Genomic DNA, 26,452 nt, shown 5'->3' on the forward strand with positions numbered 1-26,452 from the left:
TATAAAATAAAGGACATGAAATCAATTAGCAAGGAGGAAGATACGTTAGCAAGGAGGAACATGCGTCTTGCTTGCAGTGTTAGTGCTTTTACCATGTGATTCCTTCTGACTCATAGAACTCATTCTTCTGAGTAGAATTCAGAAGCTGTTGATGAAGGTACAGTTCTTAAATCTTTCTGAAAGAGTCGGATGGAACAGGCTTCCTAGGGGGGATTATGAAGTCTCCTTCTCTGGAGATATTCAGAGAGCTGCCTGGACGCCTACCTGTGCAATCTGCTTTGGGAGGGGAGTTGGACTTGATGATCTCTAGAGGTCCCTTCTAACCTTCCAATTCTGTGATTTTAATGCATGTTGAAGAAATCATTTAGGTTTTTTGATGGGTCCAAATACTCAAATATATGACCTCTAAAATGACAATAGACCATTTTATGTCTGAGATAACTGCATGGGGCTGACAGCTACAGCCCAGGGCATACCAGTGGCACCGCTTTTCAGCAATGGCCACTCAGGCTCTCACTGAGGAATCTAAGATGGCATCAAATGTCTGTAACGTTAGTATTAGTGGGCATGGTGGTGATGAGTTGACAGTTGGACTTGATTTGATATATTTCAAATCAATGGACTTCAAAATCCTCAGCTTTTTTTAGATGTCATGAAGAAACACAGAACCACTGTTTTAATGAAACTTTAGTGTAAGTTGGCATTCAAAGAGCTACTTAATATAGGTGGTTTGCCAGTTTGTTTTGACTAGTTTAGTACTTTGCTAGTGTATATTTCTAATATACACTAGCAAATATACTATATGTATTATAATATATAATAGTGTATATTTCTTATACAGTGAGAAACAGCAAGAAATCATTTGTTTTACCAACCTTCCCTCCCAAAAAATTTCCCTTGAGAACCCAAAAGAAAATCATAAAGAACTTAGTCTAACTCAGTCTAACTCCTTTTAGGTTAATTTGGTGTCAATCAGTTGTTCAGAGGAAGAAAGCATGGGGGAGTGTAGGGATTCAGTCAGGGAAAGAAAACCTGGAACATGTTCAGCATAGCTTAGAGAACAAGCTTGTGTAGCTTATACAGCAGCATAACTGGAACATGCTTATAGGAAGCTGAGGATTTACACCAAAGCTGTAACTGTGCATTGTCAAAATACACCTGTTCTTAAGATATATGATTATGTATTTATTTACTTGAAATTAATTTCAAAATCAAAAGTGCTATCCAGAGCATGTAACTTCAGTGTCTTAAGTTCTTAGGTTCTTAATAAAGCTTCTTCTGTGGTATGATTTCACCTTTTATTTGTTTAACACAGGAATTAATATGAGGATGGCCATCTCAGGTAACAGAGACAGAATGCTTTTAGGATGTGGAAGAATCTACTTTGGTATATGATGAATCACAGCCTACAAATGCCTATTTCTCTTCAGTGACTATAAAGAGAAAGGAGTAGAGTGACTCATTGAGATGTGGCTGTTTATATTTGGTCGTGTATATTTCAAGCCAAGTACATAGGGCTACATTCAGAGGCAGCTCAGCCCTCTGGTGCACCCAGGCTATGTCTCTCAAACGTTTAGCTGTAAAACCTGGTTGCAGTGTTCTGCAGCTCTCTTCTGTCTGGCATTTTCATTACCCTTTCCAACTGCAACCTCTACCAGAGGGAAGAGTGCATGTATACTCAGTTTTCATGCCAGTGGGGAATTGGTGTCATCCCAGAATAAAGTCAGGATACAGCCAGAGTGCATGCCTGAATCCATGCGTTTGGATCTCACAGTTGAGACATGGCTTAAATTCTGTGCACAACCAGCGAGAGGAAAGAGAGGATTTGGAAGGCCTCCAGAAACCACCTCAGGTTTGGTAAGGTGAATCCTAACCTCTGACTTGAATATGTGCTTAACTTCTGTGATATCTTACTGTTTCATATTTTTCTCAGTGTAGATGGTGAGACTAGAACAATCTGTTTTCATGTTTGTGTATACTCCATTTCAAGGTTTTCTGGGTTAGGGAGATGTTGGGAAATCAGGGTACTTGAAAGTTAAACCAGTTGAAATCCTGGACTCTAAGCTCTTATAAGAAGAGTATTTAGAAAATAATAATAATAATTGACCTAGCAATGTCCTTTTGGAAGTATACTTGCTTCTTGTCAGTAACTTCAGTTTTGGCAGTACTAGAGATCTTATTTTTGTAACTTACTATGATTCCTGCCATCACTTCAGCCCCAGTGCCTCAGAAATAGTGAGGTATTTTGCAAAGACTGGCATCAGTGACATTGCCTGTGAACAGGTCTAGGTGTCTAGATTTAAACTCTTGGCAGCTGCCTTGAAATTTTCTTTTCTGCTGTCATTCAGATCATAGCTACTAAGGTTGAATTTTACTGGTGCTAGCTAGTCTATTACTGACACAAGAAAGTTTTTGAAGTTGTTCCTGCCATTGCTGAACTTACCAAAATGTCACCATTGCTGTAGGTCATCTACACTCTGCTCAAAATCTTCTTTGTGCTGTAGCCAGTATCACGTAAGTTACTTGTCATGTTAAATGTTAGTGATATCTTTTAGTCCACCCTTTTTGCATAACTCTGCTTAAATCAAGTTTTGTTGGTTTCTAGTGTTAGCTCTAATAGCTATCACTGAAGAACAAAATAGGAAAAAAAGTGCAGATTTTGCTTGATCCGTTTTACTACAACTTTATTACTTCCAAAATAGTCCAGTTTTCTGGCAATGCTTTATCTGTATCCTTCAGAAAGTTGTAAGTCGCCTTTAGCAGTGTGTTTACATTGAATCATTAAGTGCAGGAGACTGTGAAACAGAGCAGATGGTATTTTCTTTGTTCAGAATGTACCTTTATTTGTTCATCTTTTTTGAGTTTGACATCAGAATTCCTTTGCTTCTCTAAGAGTTTTGTCATATTGCAATTAAATATATAATGCAATTGCATAAGTAGATCTGAAAATTGAATTCCTGTCCTTTTTCTTTGAAGTGAAAAATGCGTGATTGGATGGCTGCATCTCAAACTCAGATCAATCACTCTGGAAGACTTTGCTCAATGTACAGCAGACGTATTTTTAAATATACATTTTTTTCTTCAGCCCTTGAATTCATGCCTTGCTGTATGCTATTCAGGCACCATTTTTAAGGAAGATTACATATTTTCGCTTGAGCTTTCTGATGGACTCTTGCTGAGGGGCTGACACACACAGCGTGTGATTTGAGAGGCTTCTGATCCCTTGACAAGGGAAGAACAAGAATGTAATCATGGAAAGTAATCCACACAAGAATCCAGGTGAGCACTTGGCTGTTGGTTTTGCATATATAATTCTAGTGGCCTAGGTGTAAGACTTTGGAGAACCTGAAACACGTTTTGACTTCACCTGAAGCCCTGAGCTTGCAGTTGACTTGTCTGGATTTAACTTCCTTTTTGCAGTTAACTTGCAAGCTTCTTAGAAGCAAACTAACTACCCTTGGAAATTCTTTGTGTACACTGCCATATTGGTTCATAGGGAAAGGAGGACCGTGGCAGTGTGTGCTGCTGGAGAGGAGAGAGCTGCAGCCCTCTTGGGCTTGGGCTGGGCGCCATGACCGACCTGGATCTCCACTGTGCAGGGCTAGTTCCTCTGTGGGTGGAGTGGTGGTATCTGTGCTGCTCATCATCCTCTTTGGACCCTTTGGGGTACTTTGGGGTCACCAGGCTCCATCACTGTTTTGTCCCTGCCTCAGTGTCATCTTTCATCTCCTGGCTGTCCTGGAATTGTTGGTGCTCAGTGCTGGCTGCTCTGTGCTTCCCATCCAGCTCAGGCACTTTCTGCTTTCTTGTTATAACCTTTTGTTCAACCAGACCTGGGATTTCCAGACTCAGTCTCTTGCTTCTCTTTTTCCCCTTCGTCTGATTGCCGTCTCTCCTCTCCTGCCCAGCTTCATGCTATATTTTGGTCCCCTCGACCTTTCTCACACCCTACTGCAGTGCTGTCTCAAGGCTCTGTCTCCTGCACATCCGTGGGGCACAAGCCAAAGGGTCACGAAAGCAACAGACGAGGTTGTCTTCCTGCTGTCACTTCCAATGTCTGGTCTTTGGCAGATGGGAGCAGCAGTTACAGGGGAAATCCTGCTAATCTCCTGTAACTTGAGCCTGTTACACGCTCAGTCGCACTGTGGGGCTGGTGCCTTTCCAGCCACATACAGCCATTCGGAGGAGGTGGTGGATTTATATTGCAGAGCTCAAAAGGAAAAATACGATGATATATTAGCACCATTTTGTTAGGTCCCATAGCTTTATCAGATAGGAAAATATTTTCATAAGAACAGTAAAATATGTAGCCTTGAAAAATAAAAGAAAAAGGTAAAGAGAGTACTGCCAATTTTCAGGACTGCCCTTTGAGGGGAGGGGGCAGAGTTCTCCGGTCAGTGGGTTATTGGAATGGCAGAGCAACGTGTTTTTGTCTAGCCTGTCTCAGAAATGGGCAAACTGCATTTTGGCAGAAAATAAATAAATCCTGCAGCAGATGTCCAGCATGGAAAATTTTAACACAGGCAGCTCGAGTCTGGCAAAGTCAGAAGACTGTGGAAAATCCCAACGAGACGCACTGGGCCACCTCGATCATAGATGGAGTCGCCAGCCTTGCCAGCAGCGCGACCCAGCTCCAGGTCTCTCGAGGCCTGCTGGAACCTACTGTTTAGGGTTATTTTTGTCTGTTTTTGTATATTAGAGTGGAATGGAGGGGGTGATTCAGCAGAGAGGGAGGGCTGCCCTGTAGGAGACTCTAGGCAGAAGCCAGCAGCAGGAGCCAGCAGAAGCCTGAACTTGCTGGAATGGAGGAGGGGAAGGAGAGGAGGAGTGTGTCATGGTCAGATGGCGGGGACGCGAGGGGCAGCCAGCAGGGGGCTGCGGCAGGGGGGCCTGCAGTGCTGGAAGGGGCAGACCTTGACAAATTGGAGGGGAAATGATGAAGCCTGAAGGAGTTTTTGCTTGTGGGATGGCGGGGTAATGGATTTTGGAAAGCTTCGTTTATAATATGCAAAACAGGCGATAGGAAACAATGGGGCCTTGGGACAGAGCTGCCAGTTGAATGAGGGCTTTGTTTTCCTCTTGTCTATTCATATTTTTAAACTTTCAGTGGAATTTGAGATATATTTTATGTGTTTTTATGTAAGGGATTGAGCTACATTAACTACTGTCTAAAGTAGTATTGCACTGCAATCTTTATCCCTTTTTGGATGAAGATTGACTTCCCGGTTAAGCTCCTTTTTGTATTCTTTCTTAATTGCAACTCATGTTCAATAATCCTTTGCTGCATTGCACTTTTGGTTTAAAACTTCAGCAAAATTTGTGAGAAAACACAATTTTTTTTGTGTCCCAAGCATACTGATCTGCCCTGGGCATGGCCAAAAATTGGCAACTGGTTTCACAGCCTCAGTACTGATGGGCATCAGTGGTGAGCCACTCACACTACTGGGATGTGGGCGCTGCTTGTGTGATCTGTTTGCCAGGGGTATTAAAACGCCACCAAATAGGTCATGTCCTCATCAAGGAGCATCCCATACCCGGAGTTCATGGCACCTGGTCTCAAATGTTCTGAAAAATGCTGCCTGTGTGTTGCTGCTAAATGAGCGCGCTGCACAGTGGGATCATGCAGTATTTAAGTGAGAGCATTGCAAGCTGAATGGGAGTGCGGTTTTGCTGCATGTTGGAATAAAAGGCAGATTGTTTGGTTTATGGTGCATGGCAAACCTTTCCCAATAAAACAGCATCGCTGCAGTTCTGCAGTTCCAGTAATGCTGTTTGTGCATGCGTTTATGATCAGCAGAAGCTTTTAAAATCCTCGCACAAGCTGGCACTGAGCTGCCGTTGTGGTGCAGGGGAAGGGAGTTGTTTGCTTTTGCCGCATGTGGTGCTTCATGGAGGTACTGCTTTACCTCGCTAGCAGAACCCCTTTCCTGCGTGAGGGAGATTCCTGGTTCATCAGCATGGACGTGTTGTTTTTCCACGTTGGGAGCGCCGTGCTGCTGTGTCAATCACCCCCCATCCAGTGGGTTCGAGAGCGACAGGGCTGACGATGCGGGGCGTGATTGGCTGCCATATGCTGGGAGGGCTCTGGGAGAGGGAAGGGCTGCAGTCCTCCAGCAACAGAGTTTAGGCTGTGTCTTTGCTTCATCATCTGAGGAAAAATCCCCCAATAAGGCTCAGGGCTATCTGAGTGCAAGAAAAAAAAAAAAACAAATAGAAAAAAAAAATGGACGGCTAATCGTTCAGTGTGACATCCATTCATCACAATGATGCGATGGGAAAGGCGCGGCTGTTTGTTGATGTCACATGTTTCTGTTCACATTGGAAACGTGCCGAATAGACGGAGCTGAACAAGGTAGGAGGACTGTCGTCTGTTGTTGAGTGTTCAGAGAGTTTGCTGCAGTGTGCTGCATACCGGCTGTGCTGCCTGGGGCAGTTGGGCAGGCGAGATTTCCCCGTGAATACCTGCTGTTAGGGAGCGATATGCGGGTGTTATGCCAACTTGCTTTCAGAGGGACTTTGTTTACGCCATAAACAGCTCTCTTCAGGAATAGATAGTGAGTATATTAAAAATAACACGGGCAAATAACAGAAATAGGTCAGTGTGTTTCAGAAGTGCTGTACCCTAATTGGATTTTTAGCCAGGCTGTCGCCTAGCAGTGCTGCGTAGCCTTAATAAAGAGAATGAGTCAACCTGGAAATCTGTGAAGTTTATAGCAGATACGCTTGACGATTTCTGTGAATTAGAATGGCTCGTCTAAATAATTCCCTATCAGAGGCTTTAACTGAAGCCAGGATGGTCTGCCTGGAGCTTGAAGGAGCAGTAGGGTAAGCTTACAGCGTTTCACTCCATTACAGAAGTCCAGGCGTTTTGGGCTGTGCAGTGATTCCTTGTGCTCCTGAAGGCAAGCTGTTAGTTTCTGGTAATGTAGTTCAGTTGAGTATTTCCCCTGCTATTTCCAGGCCTTCGTCTTGGCAACAAAACGGGATCTTTATGTGAAAACAAGGTTACTAATACGTGCTGCAATTATCTGATCTGTGTGCATTTTTAATGAGAGGATACACAGCTAGCAGAATAATTTAAGGAGCAGGCTGGCTTTCACAGCAATGATTTCACTGTGCTGAGACGCATCAACTTTCTTGGTGAGGAGGAGCTCAGGAAACAGTGGAGAAGATTTATGTTAAGCACTCTGGAGAGAAGATGTTTATTTAGGCAGAAGCCTGTTCAATTTTGGAAGGGTTGAGGAATTAGTATTATTATTCATTATTATTATTTATTAGATGTTGGAAGCAAACTTTGCCACTGTATTGTTGGAAGGGTCTGAGAACATTGCCTCATCCTGTGACGTGATGTGCTTGGACTTTCCTAGACTGCCATTTGTGCTGGCAGAGCTCAGTACCTATCAGGATTCCACTCAGTTAGCTATCTGACATAGTGTGCTGTCTTCAGGTGTGCTTATAGCAGCATCAAGTTTGTATTTACAATACATAACTTTAAAAATAAATAGAAGATTGGCAGATGGTGAAACAGCAAGAAAATGCTATTATCTTATTCTCTTCTAATACCCATGAGTGTTATATATAAATATTTTTATTCAGATAAGATGTGGGTAGAAAAATTGTGTGAGCTGAGGAGGAATGAAGATCAATGTCTCAAAGTAGAAATTAGGTATAAGAACTCTTTAATGCCTAGAAAAACTTCCAAAAATCTAAAAAAAAAATCTTTGAAGCTAATTTTAAGTGTTGTGTTAAATAAGCCCTGTTAGACGAACAGTTCTCCCATCCCATCTCCTTCACTCCCAGTTCTTCAAGGGGAAGTACAGGACATGGGCAAAAAAACTACGGATGTCATCGCCCAACTCCTCACAGCAGACTTTGTTCAGAAGAGGCTGATTCAAATTCCCCATTATCTGGCTCAGTGCTTGCTGAAGACCTGGGGCTGAGATGTCGATACATCTCCTGTTTATGAACCAGTAATACATAAACACTGCACTCGAGTAAGTAGTAGCAGCTGCATGTATCGTCTGAGAATTTCCAGCTGCTAACAAGTGAAACACGTCAGGATGTAGAACATTATTATTAATAGGATATGAATATGTACGTTTCACAGTTGATTGCTATTGATGTTCGAATGTAATGTTTGTGTGCGCAGTGTGTTAGGCAAGTGAAGCAAGGACTGATAATTAGAAGTCAAATAATCTTATGCAAGATATAGACTGCGAGCTACTTTTTTATTTTTTGCAAACAGAAGTGTTTTCATGCATAACTTGCACAGAAATTTTTTCAGTCTCACATTTTGAGACTGTCGGATAACTTAAATGACTGGTTTTTGTATCTTTGAGGTGACATTGTGTAGAATTGGCTTTAATGCCAAGGTGAAAATTTGCATTCATCCCTCAGTCTGCCTGCTCTCAAAGTATAGTTATTCAGTATTGGGTTTGTTTCTTCGTTATCCTAAGATAATATTTACTCATGATGTAATGTAGTATCTACAGAATGTTTACGAAAGGAAATAAAGTTCTCTGTTTGTACAAATGCATTCTACAGAAATCTGCAGTAGTCATGCTGCAAGTATTTTTTCCTGTGCAAAAAAAGTAGCTATTAATATTGCATGGGATTTCAGGCATTCGGGACTGCTAAGTCATCTCTGCTGTGGATGAATGTTCTTCTCTGTAGCTCACCAGTATGTCAGCAATTATCTGTACTGTATTTGTAAGAAGCTCTGAATGTTCGCTCTTTTATACCATTGAGAGGTGAGAAAAAGGCTTAGGGTTCAAACGGAATTCCTCATTTCTCATTGCATGTGTGGTTTTATTTCCTAAATCATAAACATTACTGATGTATCTGACACAAATTTCAGATCATAACTATTAATGATAGCTTATTCTCCAATGTTACTAGAAATTTCTCAGACTATGAGGATTCTCTTTTATCTTTCAGAGAATAAATGCTTTTTAAAGCCCAAAGATTTTTCCTCTTTTTTTTTTTTTTTTTTTTTTTGTAAGAACACAGCTGTTTACAAGAGTGTACCAAATGAGAATATAGTTTCCTGCTTTAGAATTTGTTAGTATGTTTGCTTTTTAAAACCATCTTGCAGCCTTTGATTGTGAAGCTAATTTGGTATCTTTAGCATGGTGTGTTGTGGTCAACTGGCGTGAACCAGTGCTACATAACGTTCTGTAAACAGGCTGAAATTACAGCCTGAGGAATATAAAACTCTTTTTAAGGAGGTGTCAAAGCTGAAAACTAGTTCAAATAATAGTAGCATTAACTGCTTGCCTAATTAAACTAATCGTCTTATCCGTTATTAGCAAATGCAATGACAGTTGTTGGTCACTGATATACGGAGTCCAAAGTTTCCTTTAAAAACAAACATTTCAGCTCTGTTTGGGGTAGAGGGTGCTTGAGGTTAAAAATCATACATCGCCTTCCTAGAATTTACCGATGTCTTAATCTCCACGTGAGTAAATAAATGCATTAAATAAGGGATGTAAAATTCTTAGTGCAGTGTTTTGGGTGCGCTGAAAAAGGAAAGTTTGGGACTGTGGAAATTCACAAGCGTACCCAACAGGAGATTAGAGGCATATATAAGTAATACAAAGAATATGTATTGTAACTATGCAAAGAAATAGTAAGCGTGTGGAGGTTCTTTTTTGCTGTTCTTACCAAAGCTATTGAGAGATGCCAGTGTTCAGCTGGCTGCTTTAGCAGAAGACCTGTAGGATTCCTGGAGTGATAAGCCTGGCCCAGGAGCTTGTGGGCTTGTGGTACCAGCAACGATGCAAGTTAGAAGAGCTTGGCTGTTCTGGTTAAATGAAAGAGATGCACAAACCTGCCCAGTGCTTTTTTTTTTTTCTTTTTCTGTTTTTGTATGTAGATGTATGCGCACACACACATAATAACAACATTGTATTTCATTTTTGTGATTTTGAAATTAAAAAAATATGTAATGATACAGTAGGAGTGTTTTAATGGTGCAGCTCTTACATAAAGGAACAGATCAAGTTAGAGCAGATGGTTTATATCAGTCTATTACTTTTTTTCTATTTTTGATCAGTGACTTTTAGAAATTTCCAAGTTCACATTACACACCATTTCAAGATCATTGGAGTATCACACGCTGCTGAATTGTAAGCCAACAATTGGTAGAGAAGCTCATATGCCCGTGAAATCTTTTCTCCTGCATAGAGTACAGCAGTCTGAGCAATAGGCAGAATTAGAGAATACACACAAGGAAAAATACAAAAATGTTTTTCCTGTGGAGACTTATGGAATGAAGTTGGAACTCAAAAGTGCTTATTTTTTTTCCCTCTTTTTGTGGATTCTGAAGGCAAATTTTCATTTTTTTGTGTGTGTGTGATTGATTTTAAGAAATAGGCCAAGCAAATAATTTTCTCCCCCATTTAAGATTTTCTCCTGTCCAGATGGAATTTTTTTCACATATTTATAAATAATATAACATATTTAACATATATAACATATTTATAACATATTTATATATATTTATACAAAATATTTTCTACAGTATTTGTTTGGGACAGGGTTTTGAACTTATCTTGAGCAGTGTTTTGAACTTAGCCTAAACCTTAAGTTGCGAAGTGGCAAGGTTTCCACTTATTTTTTAGAACTCAGAAGAAAATTTTCAATAAATTGATTTATATGGTGCTTTTTTTTTTCTTTTTTCTTTTTTTTTTTTTTTAGCCTAGAAGCTCTTGGCAGGACAGTTTTTGACATTGAGGTGGGGAAGCGATTGTGCTGTAGGATATCAAAACCAATCCTTAGTCCATTTTTTTCCTTACTCATTCCCCCCTTTCTAGGCGGTTTGGTGGTTTTTGTGTTTTGTTTTGTTTTTTTTTGGTGCTGTTATTAACAGCTACGTAAATATTTCACTCCTACAGCTGTGCTGCTTTGTAAACAGACACCTCTGTCTATCCCTCCCTCTCACATGGGTGGCTGGCACACGTGCAGGTAGTGCCCCGTTAATGATTCAGGGCTTTAGCACAGCCCTGCATTTTATTTATTTGAAAAGTTGTGGTGATAATTATGGGTTTTTCCTGACAGCTGTATTCATTGATGGCTCGGACCTTGCCTTGTATTGCTGTGAGAAGAACTGTGCTGGTTTTCCTACTGTAGCCAGCAAGTGCAAGGCCCAGCGCTATGAGGCAGAGAACCTCAGGCTGGTGGAGGTGGGCTGAAGGCCACCTCCATCACAGAGCAGATGGGAGGCCCTGGGAGTGAGGCAAGCAGTCACAAGGAGCACAGGAGCTTGTCGTACAGTGTTTTTGAGCAGACTTTTATCTGTGGAGGTTTCTGTGCCAGAGGACACTTCTGTGTGGGCTGCTGGTGCTGCCGATGAGATGCTAGGCATGCAGCAATAGCACAGTACAGTGCTCTCCTGAAGCCAGAGCACACGTGTTGGAAAACTTCTCACGGGTATTTTTTTCAGTTTCCTTGTGTATTTTCAGTTCCGTTCTGGATTGCTTTATTGCGATAATTTTGAAGGAAAGGGAATGGGAAATACTAAAAAGCGAGGCATGAAGGCCTTTCGAAGTGTCTGCCCTGGAATGTTTAGCCAATAGCTTTTTCTTTTTTCCTTTTTTCTTTTTTTTTTTTTTAAGACCTCATTTAATGCTTGGGACACTGTGTGATGGGGCTACTTTCAAAGGCTTTGCAGTCTACTGCAGCAGCTCTTTGAAGAAGAAATGCCAGCAGGGGACGAGCTGGCAGCTTAATCCTTGGTATAAAATGTCCAAAGTGGTAAGAAGCCACTGCATCCATCTCAGGGGGAGGAGTTGGAGGTCCACACCTGGAATTACATCCATCTCACGGACATGGATTTCATGGAGCTGGGAGTGGCTGGACTTTTTTAGAACATGAGGGATACAGTTCCCTTTCACCTTCCTGTTGCTTTCCTACTTTCTATCCTTCCTTCTCAATCCAGTTCTCTTGAGGAGTCGGACCCAACAATCAAAGGTGAGGGACTGCAGCCAAAGAACCAGTGCCTGTTTCTGCCAGTTTTTTTTGCCTTCCCAAGTTGATCACTGCTCCCCTTGCAGAGCAATGTCACGCTGCCTTTCTCCATGGGGGTTTTTCTGCAGAGCAGTCTGCAGCTCTGTGGGGCCTGCAGGATGAACATCCACGCCTTTATGCCCTGAATTGTTCCTTGGAGGAGCCCATCTCTCCTTTGACTTTGAGGGCAACTGAGGAGATTGTACTTTTCAGTCACCGGGGTCACATTTACGTGCCTCAACATAGGCTGTGTGAGTCCGCGGACTCTGAAATCTGCTTGAAATAAGAGATGAGTGCTGACTTTCTCATGGGAAGCCTTGAGGATCAGCATGTTCCTGAGGATCTGTTGCCAGGCCTAGTTGCAGGACCAGGCTGCTTGTAAGGAGTTGCAGTCCCAAAGCGGAGAAGGCAAAAGGGTAAGCTGAGGACAGGAATACAGACCTTGACTGGCATGTGACTTCAGCTTTTGGTCACTCGGTTTCTGAGGAGTTTCCATGTGAGAAATTGTATTTAGTAGCCTTTAGTAGCTGATGGTGCAGTCACTACTCTTATTCTCTAGCTCTGCTGTCACTGCTCACATTCTGAGATGAGGGGGACCCACAGTATCTTTCTTCCCTCGTAGAGCCTTCTTTGAACCTAATGGTCTATGTGTATTATTTATTGCTTTTGTTGCGTTTTTTTTTTCCCCCCATCTGCATTATTTTGCCTTTGTTAAATTCTTATGTCATACTATCATTCATTGTACTCAGTGTCATGAGATCCTTTTGTAACTCTCACAGTTTGCTCCAGGTGTGATTTCACAATATTTAACTGCAGATGTTCAGTGATTACGGGTTTACTGTAAAGGAGAGGAGGATACTCTGTTGGTAAACTCTGTCATTACAGAAATCAGAGCTCATTATGAGAAGCGTGAGCATTATGAGAAGACACGTGAGCTTGCTGAGGTGGGGAGCCACATAGAGTTCACTGACCCAGAACTTCTGACTTCAGCCTTTGTGCCATCTGCAAGTCCTTTACATTTTTGCTTCTTTTAATTAAATTCCTTTCGACATCTGTAAGATTCTTATCATCGTGAGAGTTAAGTCCCACAATAATCATCAGATTATAAAGATAACTGAATCGTTTGCTTTCATTTTGCTTAATTCTGAGCTTTTGGGGATTGGTGTTTTTTTGTGGTTTTTTTTTTTTTTTTTTTTTTTAGCTCTTCACCACGGTTATCAGATTTTTAATTTTTAATAAAAACTGATAGTTTCCTGTAAACATATTTGTAGATGTTAAGGCTTTATGATGTGCACTTGATATTTTAAGACTTCCATTGATGTGGGTGAGAGTTAGCTGCACTGCTGGAGAATTGTGCAGTAGATCTGTGAACTTAAGGGTTCTTATGAAAGGATTCAGTATAGGTTATTTTCTTAGAGACAGAGGATATTAAAACTGACTTAGTAGTAATTATCAGCTTTGGTAAAAATAGCCAACTGCATCTCATTCTTCTTGGTCATCAGACACTATAGAGTTAACATAACTTTTTACTTAGGGAAAAGGTAAATATGGTGGTTATCATCTTGGGAACGCTTCATCTGGAAGGTAAAAGTAATTACCTGAAAGAAGTACTGAACAGAACAGAAATAGCTAACAAGTTTCTGCTTTACTGGTTTAAAAATGCTGAACTTTTTTGATTTATGCGTTGACTGCATTGACTCCAGTGCTTCTGGAGTTATGAAATTTAGATTGTGCTGTGCCTTATGCTGTGGCAGGATTGTTCTTCGGATTTTTCCTTTCTCCTTTCTCATCAAGCATGGTGATAATGAAGTAAAAAAAAAAAATTAAAAAAAATCTTAATTTGAGGATTGCCATCTAAAATGACGAAACTATAATAATTAAACTGAAGTAAAAACATTTTAAGATGTAAATGGAGTGAACTATGTTTCTAACACATCCCAAAAGTGTGAAACTACAATAACACTGTAGCCAAAAACTTTCATTTCTCTCAGAGTAAAACAGTGTTTTTTTGGTAGTGGACAAGCAATTCTATTCAGTTCCATTAAAGTGGTAATGTGGTTACTACTATTTCAGGTGACAGACAAAGGAATAAACCTGTAGAGGGACCTTACAGCAGTTTTTTCAGGATTTCCAGTCTGCATTGTAATAGATTGCATGTCTCTGCGAAATCCAAGTATTGGTGATGTATACTTTGCACCCCATGAAGCTGCACAATATTACTTGAGGGTGTAATTCTGACTGGGAGGAAGTTAGTAGACTTACATTTTATTTTTATTTTTATTTTATTTTATTTATTTTATTTTATTTTTTTCTCGTCTGGTTTGATATTTCATGTCCTGCTTGCTTTGTCCTGGAAATGATAGGAGTTCTTCTCTTTTCGTATATGAAGTGTCATGGACCAGTACGTGCATCCAGGCAGGAGGTCAGCTCAGATGAAATCTCTTCTTTACTAGCTAAGCAAATGCTGCATAAAAATTAAGTACATTCAACACAGAAATCTAACAAGTCATTTTTTTTGCAGACTGTTTTTCTGAAGTAGAAGTAAAATCACAGCAGTCCATTTTCTTAATTTTTTATGGACAGACGATGTCTTATCTCAGAATGATGTTTTTGGTGTTGTTTGGCCAAATCCAAAATATTTTTGTGCTATTTGTTGACCTTGTAACACAGAAAAAATTTCTTTAAGACAAAAAAACAAACAAACAAAAAGCTTTTAAGAACAGTACTGTTTATCAAAGTGAGACTTAATGACAGTTTAAGGGAATATTTTTTTTGCTTTACAGTTTAACAGAGAAATTACACAAGGCAATACAAACCATAGAACGCAAAACCAAATGTTCATTCAAATACCCATTTGGGACTAAGCTTGAAATACAGCAAACAAACCTTTGAAAAGGACAAGACTGCTGAGGCTTATATTAAACAGTCCAAATCTTGTGCTGCAATTTGAGCAGAAAACATTCCCTTGCCAAAAGCCGGTTGCTCGTACTTGGTGTCATGCATGTATCCCTTACTTTGGAAGTGCTCACCAACACCAGGCAGTGCCAGCAGGAGAGAGAAGTCTCTGCAGCTACAGGTAAGCAGATACAGAGTAGACAAAGGGCTGGAAAAGTGCTCCATCAAAACATTTCTGGGAAATGCATTTGGTGGAAATTTTCATGGAAAAAATGCTGCAATTCCTTGTTTCCCTAGGATGAAAGAACTTTCTCAACTTTCATATCAAAAAACAATTTATAAGGTATTCCTGCAGAGCTGTGTGCTTATCCATGACGATATTTCAGTTACAGTATAGTGGTTCTGCCATATAAAAATAAAGTGTACAGGTGGAATTGTTTCAGTATTGCTGAAATACTTCTTTCTCTGATATTTTCACCTTTCAGTTGACAGAAGCACTGAGATTGCTGGGTTTCATTCGGGAAAGTTTTTGACAAGTCCTAGGGGAGAGTAGGAAGGACATTGCCTACTGCACTGTTTCCATGTAAAATATCTAAGTTAAAATAGTGATTTTTTATTTTCATATTGGAAGAAAAAAATACAGTATTGATTTGAAGCAAGGATGTGTGTGGGTTTGTCTTTATAACCTTGAACTGTCCAAATAACCTGGGACTGTTGCCGCATACCCAGTCAGTACTGTTACCTGCATCCATGCTCACCTCAGCTCCGAAGCCAGCAGCAATGAAAAGGAAGGCTCCATACATTGAAGTTGCTTTTACAGCAACCTGACAAGTTTTTCCTTTGACAAATCTGAAGGTGGTTTGTGTCCCTCTTCACTGTTGTAAACAGCTAAACTAAGCACATGGCAGAAAAATGAGTATGAAGTATGAGTTCACCTGGTGTCACTGTAGGCTGATCAACTTCCTGAGCTTGTTCCCGTGTATCCTCTCTATTCACTGTTGTAAATGCTTTGTCTTCCATTACTTACTTGAAAAATGAATTATTTTCTAAAATGAAACTGGGTTAAAAAGTAACTTTCTTGAAGTGCCAATAGGTGGTGAGCTTTTTGGTCCAAGATCAATGTGACCCATTTTTATTGGGTCAGCACTTTCTAATCAGCGCTCAGGCAAAAAGAAAGGCCAGCACTGCAGATGAATCCCCAGTTTCATCAGATCAGAAAAAAACCAGGGGTTTGATGTGCGCTTCTTCCACTTGTAAATGCTTGCTTTTGGTTCAGGATTAAATAGAGGTTTTCAGAATTTTCTGGAAAACAGAAATGCACCAGGCTTGCAAGTACTCTAAGAAGTGCACTTTGTTGTTTCTTTACTTTCAATTGCAAAGCTAATCTTTGAGGAAAAGCCTTCTCCTTCTGAACTCATGATATACTGACAACAGAACAGCATCTTTGGAAGAGACCAAGTGAACCTTCTTTTTCCCTCCCTCCTTGGTGCTGTGTTGAAACAAACAAGCCAACATTCTTTGAAGAAACCAACAGTTCTTCATAATGAGGAAGGCTCTTTGAGAAACGGCTTTTAGTGAAAGGTTTCAACTTAGGTTATTTAAAACCTTTGCTGTTTGTCTGAATGTTGGCATAAAAACATTAATTATTTTATGAAGATGTAATGGAATTGCTTTTGAAGGCACTTGGAAGACTTGGAAACAGTCTGATACTCCATAGGTGACGCTGAAGTTAGGTTTCTATTCCATCTTTTTAACTGCTGCAAGATATAAAGTATTCTGACATTTACATTTAATCCAGCTGTGCAGTATGTCCCATGAGATATGTAAGAAGTAAAAAGCTTGCATATGTTCAACCTCATGATGATTTCTTTAGTTCTGGAAATAAATAAAACTGTGTTTGTATGTTACATGCACACCGCTAATGGAAAGTAAGGGAAATTGAATATTTATGTTTGAATGGGCGCTGGTAAAAGATTGCCTGGACAGCCCTTCGAGAAGCAAATACAATATACATGTTATTTCTTTTTCCTGTTGTAGACACTTCCCTATTGTAATGAGTTGCCTCCAAAATATGCCTGAGATTATTGTGAAATGCTTAGGGTCTGGCAGGGCACAGTCATATATGCCAAACTTTGGATCTCTCAGGTGTGCTCTTGGGTTTTCCTTATTCTCTCTGATCCCCCATTGGATTACAAACATAGCATTGCTTTTAGATAACGCATCTGGAGATGCAAAAAGGATCTTGGTGTTTCTTCCCGTGCTGATAGTTTTTAAAAGCACTAATAAAAGTTCCACTTAGAGTGAAAGGAAAAGAGACATCCTCTCTTCTGGTTTAACATGTTCAGGAGCAGTGAAAAGGCAGTAATAACACAGGTATAGTAAAGGGTGGGGGTTTTTTGTTAGTCACTTCAAAGGAACATATTTTATTTTAGGACATGCATACATGTCTGCAGTCTTGATGTATTTCCTTCCATGTCAACTCTCTTCTTCAGAGAGGCCAATCTTTTGTCAACAATTGGAAACCAGTAGGATTCCCTCTTGGTATCCCACTTTTTGTTTACGTGGTGCTGAAAGACACTTCTGACAGGGCAGCATTCAATAAGGCAATAGGCAAATCCATGGAAGAAAAATCCAGTAAGATCTACTAGATACAAAGACATCAGTAAGAGGTAACAATATATTCCTGCAGTTGCCATGCTCTGCTGGCCCAGTTTTCATACTCTACAGGAGGCATCTAGTGTCTGGCCATGGTTGGAGACAGGATATTGGGTTAGATGGATGTTTCAGCTCGCTTGCAAAGGTCATCTTTATGTTCTTTAGTATCCTCAGTTAAAATGAAAATGGAGAAAGTGGCATGGAGATGGAGGTATCTCTGGAGGGTGATGTTTCTTGGAGCTCATGCAGGGAATCTGTTTGTCAGAATGCATTTACTGCCTAAGAGACAGTCGAGGTTAATAGTATTAGATGCTCTCCTCCAGAGCTTTTTTGGATGTGCCATGCAGCTTTCCAGAGTGGGGTAATTTGTTGGAATATATTATTAATAATGCTATTGGCTAAGTGTGTTTTTATCTTGCAAGCTCAACATATCTTAATTTACATGAAGTTGTCAGTTCATTCAGAGCTGCCCCATCTCTCCTTGGAGGGGGATACTGCCTGTGACATAAAGAGATACCTTTGTAAGAGTTCTGTCTTCTGGGCTTAGTGTGAAACTGGGGAAGAGAAAAGCGAAAACTGACAGCAGCCTGAGCTCTTTAAAACTGTGCTCTTTTGTAACAGCGTGTTGTTGATCCTTTGGCAGGTGAGAGCAGTCACTTGATCATGGACTCGCTCCACGCCAGTCCAGGACTATAAAAACTTCAGAGCATACAGACACGCTCTTCTATAAATATTTTTACAGTTCTAAAAACATCGATGTACTTCTGCAGTTTGGTGTGTGTAGGACCTCCTAATATTCTGGGGTACCCTTCCCTGGGGAACCAGGTTTGATTAATAACTGCTGCACGGTGCACTCTGCCAAAAGCAAAACACCGGTGTCCACCAGAGGCCGAGTGATAACGTCATTGCTGCCAGGGATGATTAACTCTGCTCCCAGAGGCACGGAAGCAGGATTTTTCTCCCTTGTCAAGGTGGGAGCAGAACGTTATGTATGATTTTGTGCAGCTAGAGGATGAAAACTGTTTACATTGGGCTTGAAAACAAGAAGTGTTTAAGGTACAGACAGGAAGAAGATGAGGACCAAGAAAGAACGTGAAGGTTCAGTGGAGCAGGTTTAAAATCATTATAACAACCAAGTATTTGTTATAATAACTATTTTCTACAACTGTATTTTAACGGAAGCACAATGAGTATTAGTTTTATCAGCATGACTTCTAAACACTTCGATGTTAGAAAATACTCCTATGGCTTCCAGTCACCTGGAGACTCGAACCTCAGCAGAAATACTTCACGGTCCATTACCAAGGTAGCGCAGGGGATCGCTAAAGAGGTCCTGAGCTGTGGCTGTTGTTTCACAGCTGGCAGCACGCTTTCCTCACCTCTTTCCCAGGGGACAGAGGACACTGGTGGTATTATGTTGTATTGCCAGCTCCAAAGCACACGGCAGGTTTTTGCAAGAAGCTCAGCATTATGCTGTAAGTGACATGGAGCGTACTGAAAAACCTGAAGCTCAGGGCACCAGAAGGAGCAACATGGCACGTTAGTGATCTTAGCAAGGAGAATGTGGCTCATTCATCAAAACTGATGTCTGGAGGTTATGCACAGTTCAAATAAAACAGACCAGCATTTTCTAACCTGTCCCTGGATTTCTGTCAGCTTAATTGAAATTGTTAGAATTGACTCTTGGCAAATTTTCCATTTGTGTTACATGTGACGAGTGTTCGTCTATAGTTGTATAACAGACAGAGAGGTGTTGAAAAAGTTATCTGCAGCTCAAGCAAATAACATCAATAATGGTTCTTTTGTAAGTCAGAACACGGTTGATTTCAGTAGAGTTCAAGTCAAATTGATACAGGAACTGGGATTAGATTTTTAGTATTCTTGGCTCCTAGCCACTTGCACAAAGTATCAGGCTTCCTCCCTGATAGGACAGTTTGTTTCCTTCCTCATTTGAGCAGTGGTGGTCTATTCAATGCAAAATAGAAGCTGCTTTTACTATCTTTTCAAAAAAGTGTTGGCGGGAGGAACTCTCTAAATGATTAAAGAAATATTCAAAATGTCACTTGAAATTTGTAGAACAAAATGGATTTATCACCTTCTACTACAATTGAATGTTGGTGGTTTGGTTTTTTTTTTCTTAAAAATGGCAGCAAGGTTTTCTGTCATATTTCTCATCACAGAACAGATGTTTCGTAAAGTCTTTCTTGTTTTCTGTTGTTTCTTGTATGCTGAGAATATTATTTTTGTGACTTTGCAACAGCTGAGAAATGAACCAGCAGCCTGATTCTTTTTATGACTTTAATTTTCCTGAAATAGGCTAGGACATTACTGAACTCTTTGATACACTGTACAGACTTACTAAATGCTCTAATATTAGGGGTTACGTATCAAAAATATGAATGAGTCTTTAGAAACTGGTTCACAGTAAGAGTATAAAACTGACTCCATAGTCACTGATGAGGGATGCCCCTATATTGCTTATCACTTTCTAGTCTTGTTCCCTAATCTGGTGGGCCAGGGGAGTGAGAAAAGCTTATCTACCACACAAAAGTCTCTTGCATGTTCTGTCTTTAAGAATATTATTTATTCAGACATGATTAAGAAGCATGCCGACTGTCATATTGCTTGTCAGTAGAATAATATAATATCCTCTCTCTATTGGTTAGTGGGGGATTTTGCACAGAGAGGCTTAAACCAGCTTGGTCAGCCTTACTTTCCAGGGATAGGGAGCCCATTCTGTCTGATACAGCATTATAAATGTAGGGCCTCGCATCTGGGAGCCAGGCGGGCTGCAGCAGGAAGATGGAGGGCCAGGAAGGGAGCAGGACACAGACTGTGGTGCCAGGCCCAGCAAGTAGGGAGGTGTGGGCCTGGCTCTGCTGTGGTAGCCAGCATGCCTGATGTGGGCCTCGTGCCTGCTTTTTACTACTGTTTTGACTCTACTCCTCATCCAGAGTATTGGGAATGCTGGCTGTAGCTGATCCAACAGGTAACGTGAGGTGTTATGAATGAACGGTTTGTGAGCTGTCAGAAAATCTGCTGGAACAAAGTCAACTTTAGAAAGACTGTTAACAAAGGTGAACTGATAGAGAGCACGCAGGATCAGCGTGCTGTCATGTGGAGCTTTATGCCCGCCTTTAGCCCAGGATTAAACTGCAGCCTCGCTTTCCTGAGCCTCTTGGCAGAGGACCTGAGGGAGAAATACAGAAAGCAGTACTGGGGAGTCAAGGAAACAGCAGGTATGTGGCATTTAAACGGTGCTGGAGTGTGCTTGTGGGTTTGTAGTGGTCATTTGATATGCAGCTTCTATTTGTTTTAGAGGCCTGGTGTGCTATTTAAAGCACAAATAGTGGGAAAAATGACATTTGAAGGCATGTAACAGTAAGGAGTAGGTGAAAAGCTGAAGTAAAGTTGCACCATCATCGGACTGATGTGCAACCTGTTGTACAGCCGTGTCCTGAGTGCTTTAAAAGTGGAGTCCACCATGCAGCTCCAACTCAGAGATGGAACTTCATTGGATTTGCATACTTTTTTCTGGCTTTGAGGGTGAGGTGTCATGTTCAATAGCTGCCAGTCTGAATATCTGCATTTCCATTATGAGTATGTAAAATATGTAACACAGCATGATTCTGCTTCATATGGAAAAATCCTTACATATTAGACTTGTACAGGGAATCTCTTCACAAGGTTTTGACTCTTACCAGAGCAAAGGGCAAAGCGAGTTTCCTCAGCAAATGTCACTAGCAGCTGAAGATGCATCCACAGAACAGGACACATTGTTAACTCTTGTGTTTGAATTTAATGGAATATCCTGCACCTCTGTGTATGGTTATGCTTTGTCCCGTATTGCCTGTCCCTGCTGAAATCACTGATTTGAAACTAATAAGTCCAGATCAAAGGGGATGACTAAGCTGATGGTAATATTTCTTACATGTAAGTTTACCTCCTGGACAAATAGCTGAAACTCAGTGAGTATCATGAATATCACAAGAATCTGAGTGAGACCAATACATGGTTAAGACATAGATGCTGGATTGTGAACTTGCATCATTGAGAGTGAAGCTTGTGATGGTTAAGGTTAATGATGCCTAATGTTGTGAGGCAGCTGTTCTCAACTTCCTACAACTCCCATCCAGACCTTAAAACTTCAGCTTGAAGTTCTTTGTGCCTGGTGTCTGTTGCAGGTTCTCCAGAGGTAATCAAAATGATCTTGTGCTTGTGTATAAGCATATAAAAGTTATAGCAGCAGTCTGCTTTGGATCAGGGGCTTAAAATTTGGCGGTAGTATTTCTCTGGGATTAGAGAGTTTGGACTACTTGAATATGCTTCTATGGTTGGCTAAGTTAGCAGTCTCTGCAGAATTACAAAATCATGTGTGATTGTTTTGAAAACTAACTTCTCAAGATGTTCTGTTGGCATGAAGTATCCAACAAGTCATTTTTGGGGGACTATGTAGGTAGGTCCTGAAAGGGACTTTTATCCCACCTGATTTCTGGCATTTAACTGAATCTGGGGAGGTTCATATTGTCTGGAGTTTAATAGGCTGCTGCCCTTTTAGTGACCTGAAGAAGGATCTCCAACTACCTCATGCCTTAAGGAGGACTTTTTTTCCTGATTGTTTTTTATCTTTTTACTTTTTCTTTTTTCTTAAGCAGACTGTTGTAAACTGTTGAACTCGCAAAACAAAGTATATTTAGCAAATCTTTACTGACTTGCTGGGAAAGTAGAGGTTGTGTACTTTGCAATTTTTTTCTGGTGTAACTGAGGGTTTCCTGAATTTTTTAGTACTTACCATTGCATATATAGAAAAATATGTGGATCATGTTGATGGACTTAGACAATAGCAGCAATAAATTAAGTCCCATTCTCAATATCTCTCTTACTGAAGAGTTTGAATACTACGGGGTGGTTAGTTCTCAAAGAGTTAAGTGGAAAACTTTTAATTCCTTGTGAGTTAATTTAGTGGTTCTTTTGGAGATCTGTGTTGGGACCATGTAGGGTGGACTGTGGGTGTGACTTCTTTACTGGAAGGTGACTTTACTGCAGAGATGACTTCCTGAAGATGAGATTTTAGATCATTATGATGTGTTTTATCAACAGAAGCATAAATATATGATGCCTGGGAAGCCTCAGCTTCTCCATTACACAGATACTACACAATACTAGTCAGACTAGAGTATTTTTTGTTTCTTCTTCTGCTCCTGTTTTCCAGCTGAGCAATTCACTGGTTTATAACAAGGAAGGATTTTGTGGGGCTTCTAGCACCTGTATGGTTTGCATTATTTGATACATAAAAGGATTTCTTAATTATTGTTGTAATTTGTACTGGGAAGGTTTATCTGCCAACTTGGAAAAAGAGAAACGATTTAAAACAGAAGACAGATCTGGAGTCTGACAGGCTGTTTCCTGCTCTCTCAGGAGAGTATGAAATTGGCAAAAGGCTCCCACTCCTCCATGTCTTGCTAGCTTTCTGCAAAAGGGAAGTAATGCTTATCTGAAAGAAGAGATCTGGAGCTAAGTATCTTTTCCAAATAAACGTCCTTGAATTTATTTCATTTAACCGAACAACAAATTGAACCTCCAGAGCAAACCAAAAAGCAAAGCTTTCTGCCTGGATAAGGAACCTGATTGGTGCCAAGTGCTGTAGGCTAGTGAGATCCTGTTGATTTTAGCAGGGCAGCTTGACTTTGTCTGATACTTTGGAAAAGAAATTGAAGACAGAAGGACAGAGTTTACACTTGCTGGAGGGTCCCAGTCTTCTCTATATGGATGTGCTCTGCAGCAAGTGGTCACAGTGAACTGTGGTGTTAGTAACGGCCGAAGTAACGGTTGTGACAGGCATTTTATTGAGGCTTTTTTTTTAATTAGCATTTTATTTGTGTTGTCTTTCATAAATCCTATGTTTCTTTCCCTTGTTTACTTCAATCTGTTCATCTTATAACCATATTCTCTTCTACTTTCCTTCTAAAAATCCTTTTCCCTTTTTCACCTCAGTGTTCTCTTTCTTCCTTTTGACTTTCTTTCCCACCCATAATTTTTTGTTACTCCCCATATGTATAACCAAGATGTTGTAATCACAATATAATCAAAAGAGTAAGGCAAAAGCAAACAAGGATCACAAAAGAGAATAAGTAGAAGAGCTTACCCTTGGGTTGAGCTCACTAGAAGATACCAAAAGAGGGGATCTCCAGAAGAGATCCTTCCCCTCTGGTAGCCAGCTCTTAAATAGGTCCAGGAGGGGTGGAGCCTGGCTCCACCCCTTCCGGCAGCACAGGTGAATTGCCTTCAGCTGTGCTCCTCTGACTGACTCGTGGCTCACCTCAGGTGATTAATCAGAGGTTCAGGCCGTGACTCAGCAGTTCCCATACACCATAACACCCCTTCCATCCTTCCTCCTTCCCTCCATTTCCATAATGAGCCATTTCACTTTCCTTCTTTCTATTCCCGTATTTTCCTTTTCCTTCTCTTGAACTCTTGCTTCACATCTTGAACTCCTGCGTTCATTGATTCCTCCTGTATTTTTTTCCCCAGTTTCTCTTCCTTCTCTTTGTATTACTTCCCACTCAAACTGTATCTTTCCAAACAGTATTCTGTCACGTTTCGAGGACAGGTGATGGACAGAGGACGTATGCCTGCTGCCAGGGATGTGGCTATGAATACACTGGACACAGAAGTGGTCCTCATGTGCCCTGCAGTGTTGGTGCCTGCTTCGTAGGGAAGGCATGTCCTCCTTCAGGCAGGTCTCAGCGCTGAAGCCAATTGCAGTAGAAACTGAACAACTACATGTACTGAAACTACATCCTCAGCACTTACTGAGAAGTTATATTGTGATATTTTTGAGAAGATTTCTGAGATTCCTCATGCTCCCCTTTCCTCAGCAAATCGCTACTAGGATGATGATATGTAAGAAGACGAGAAGTACAATGAAGCTGTGCTTCGTTCCTCTTCTACTCTAGTCTTCCACCCCACACACTGGGTGGTTCTTGCTGCGGCCTCATGAATCTTGTATGTGATTCTGGTGTGCATATTTTTGTAAAAAAAAAAACCCGTGGCTACAGTCATTTATATAACGTGTTTGCTTTGCCATCACGTGTAACGCCTGTTTTTCTTCAGTCTTCACACCTACTGTTTGAAAAGTAGCCGAGTCTTTTGTGGTAGTGTGCAGCACAGCAGACTATTACTACTTGTGAGTTTGAGCTGTGTGCAGCGTAGCATTTACCCTTTTTCTAAAATTCTGGTCTGTTTCCTACATGTATTACTGAAAACCATTACGGGCATTTCTGAATTTGAATGAGTGGCTCTAGAGAGAATATTTCCTCTTTTGCATTTACCCAGCTAAATCATCAGCCTGACAAACTATCAGCTCAGCAGGCTCTTTGGAAAGGCCCTCCCTCTCTTTCCCCCCTTCTTTCCTTTTAATCATTTCCAAGTATTTTCTCACCTCTTTGTACATTTCCAACTTCACCCCACTCTTCACTGATGCTGTGGGACAACGCTGGTAGAATGTTTAATTAAATAAATGTTCAATTCTTATACTGTATTGTGCCACGGTTGAGTAGAGTTATTATAAAATATGCTCACTCTAAATGTATTAAATTAAATTGTACTAATTCTCAGACTTGATAGGGATCTTCTGGACGCGTTATTGCATGTTTGATTTGACACTGAATTTTTGAACAATTAGCATTTCATTGCCTGTATTCTTTCTAGTAGTGGCAAATTTTGTTATAGGTATTAATCACAGCAAAATCCTTTTTGATAGTGTTACTAAGTTATAGAAGAGCCTTTGGATGCAAAGGCTTGGAAGTCAGAACTGCGAACTGTTCCTGAAACAGTGTGTGAGTAATTCTTACTCGCATTGCTAACCCTCCTGGCTTTGATTAAATCAAATGAATCTAAGCACAGAATGGTAATTATTTTGGCATGGGAAAGCTGACAGTGTTTTCAGAGCTATTTTTATTGCTACATTTTAAAATATCACTTATTCCAATCTTCCCCCTTTCTTTATTCATCTTGCATAAAAATAATCCATCAACTGTTTCTGGCTGTTATCTGCAAAGTGAAGTTTGTGTGTTCCTTTGAAGCTGAACAGAAGGAAACATCATGACCGTGATTTCACTGTCTGCATATAATATAGTCATTTATTAAAAACTGTTTATAACGTCCAACCCTTTGATTTTCAAACCTGTTTATCTAGAAAATATCCTAGGTATTTTACGGTCCTAAAATAGCTTGAGTTCTGTATTTAAAGCTCTTAGGCTTTGGTGTTGAACCATGTATTTGTATAGGTACATGAAAGCCAATTTAATAAAAGAAAAAATCAGATAAGGGCTGCTTTGTATTAGAAAGAGCTAATCAGATGATCTTTTGTGAAGCCTTTTTGAAACAACCTTTGGCTTACCAGGGAGCCATTCTATTTTCTGGAAATGTGAACTTCTTTTCCTGTAATTCTGTGAAGGCGGTTCTTTGGGATTTCTCTTTTCCTGGAGAAAAAAAGAGAGAGAAATGAGAAATCTAAACAGAATGCTACCATCTTTATTTCTAAGGAAGAGCAAATAAAAAGTAGCAGTTTCCAATGAAATAAAACAATCTAAAGGGCCAAATGATAAATTAATGGAAACTGGTTCTTGTATATTGTTTTGGAGACTAAGCACATTAGATTGAATTGTTTCACAACCAGCACGCCTAATTATTGTGTCTGCCACATTCATCTATTTAAATCATTCCCAACTTTTGGATCGCTGCCTAGAATATTATTGCAATACGTGTTTCAGCTGGCTGTTCCCTTGTCATGCACTACTTCATGAAGGAGGCTGATTTCGTTTGGAAAAAGAAATAGAAGCAAGTATTGGTAGGATATTTAGAGTACCTGATAAGAAGCAATGATAGGTTTCAT

General features: G+C 40.3%; 1 protein-coding gene across 12 annotated transcripts in view; it reads left to right on the forward strand.

Annotated features, from left to right (window-relative positions):
• MBNL2 (muscleblind like splicing regulator 2) overlaps positions 1–26,452 on the forward strand; it is a 104,466-nt gene that overhangs the window by 9,022 nt on the left and 68,992 nt on the right. Inside the window, exons 1-2 of one of the 12 annotated variants that reach the window (XM_042868363.1) lie at positions 1,509–1,857; positions 2,977–3,279. The exons of 6 other annotated variants lie outside the window; for them this stretch is intronic. The gene's annotated coding sequence lies outside the window, so the exon portion shown is untranslated. Of the gene's footprint in view, positions 1–1,508; positions 1,858–2,976; positions 3,280–6,084; positions 6,353–7,972; positions 7,995–12,400; positions 12,423–15,061; positions 15,083–26,452 lie in introns of those variants that run through there. 5 more of the 12 variants (XM_042868375.1, XM_042868362.1, XM_042868364.1 and 2 more) reach the window with 5 other exon arrangements.

The sequence above is a fragment of the Lagopus leucura genome, unplaced genomic scaffold (assembly GCF_019238085.1).
Source record: "Lagopus leucura isolate 7727_CA_CO unplaced genomic scaffold, USGS_WTPT01 Super-Scaffold_100001, whole genome shotgun sequence".
Taxonomy (NCBI): Eukaryota; Metazoa; Chordata; class Aves; order Galliformes; family Phasianidae; genus Lagopus; species Lagopus leucura.